The sequence below is a fragment of the Myotis brandtii genome, unplaced genomic scaffold, assembly GCF_000412655.1.
Source record: "Myotis brandtii unplaced genomic scaffold, ASM41265v1 scaffold416, whole genome shotgun sequence".
Classification (NCBI taxonomy): Eukaryota; Metazoa; Chordata; class Mammalia; order Chiroptera; family Vespertilionidae; genus Myotis; species Myotis brandtii.
The window spans coordinates 1,563,377-1,564,270 of NW_005365989.1; the positions used below are offsets into that span (position 1 = coordinate 1,563,377).

The following is an 894-nucleotide window of genomic DNA, read 5'->3' on the forward strand; positions in this document are numbered from 1 at the left end:
GGGGGCGGGAACGCGAGAGGGAGGGAGGAGGCAAAGGGAGGTAAAGCGTGCAGCTCCCAGCAGCCACCGCGCGGCAAGGCCGCCGGCGCTTGCGCAGTTTGACGTCATTTCCGCGTCGTCTGTTTTGGCTCCCGCGGCCCAATCCAGATACGCGCTCCGTGGCCCCACTCCACTGAGGAGCCGCTCACTGGCCGGAGCTGCGCAGGCGCAGACGAGCCGCGGTCACCGGCTCAGGTGCCGAGTACGACGCAAGAACTCCTGTGTTCCTCCGCGGTTAGTGAGACCGCGCCTTGTCTCCTGGAGTTTCTCGGGGCGGGAAGGTGAAAAAGGAGCCCCCTTTCCCCCGGGGTTCAAGGCTACAGTTATTTACGGATCTCATAATACGTGGGCGCTCTCTGTGCAATCATCCAGAAAAAATATTATGCATTTGTTTTTAAGTTGTGTCAAAAAAAGAAAGAATAGAAAACACTGTCCGTCTTTCAGGGACTCCCAGTTTAGTGATAGACGCAAACAGTAGTTACGGAACAAAGACGTTTGCAAAGGAAACGGGGGAAACAAATGAAATAGGAGGATGGGGCAGGGAAAACTTTCCAGGAGATGTGACCCCTGAACTGAGTCTTTTATTTTTTAATTCTCATTCGAGGATTTTTTTTTCCATTGATTTTTTTTAGAGAGCGTGAAGGGGAGGGAGGAGGAGGGCAGAGAGAGAGAGAAACATCTATTGCTTAACTCCTGCATGCACCCCAACTGGGGCTGGGGATGGAGCCTATGACATAGGTACATGCCCTTGACCAGAAATCCAACCCACCACCCTTCAGCTGAGGGCCAACGCTCTTAACTACTGAGAAACCAGCCAGGTATTACATATGTGTCCTTATCCCCCTATTGTCCCCC

The 894-nt window shown here is 53.1% G+C and overlaps 1 protein-coding gene across 1 annotated transcript in view; it reads left to right on the top strand.

Annotated features, from left to right (window-relative positions):
* The first annotated feature begins 249 nt into the window (after positions 1 to 249).
* WDR7 (WD repeat domain 7) overlaps positions 250 to 894 on the top strand; it is a 302,241-nt gene continuing 301,596 nt past the window's right edge. The window contains exon 1 of the mRNA XM_005873636.2: positions 250 to 273. The gene's annotated coding sequence lies outside the window, so the exon portion shown is untranslated. The remainder of the gene's footprint in view (positions 274 to 894) is intronic.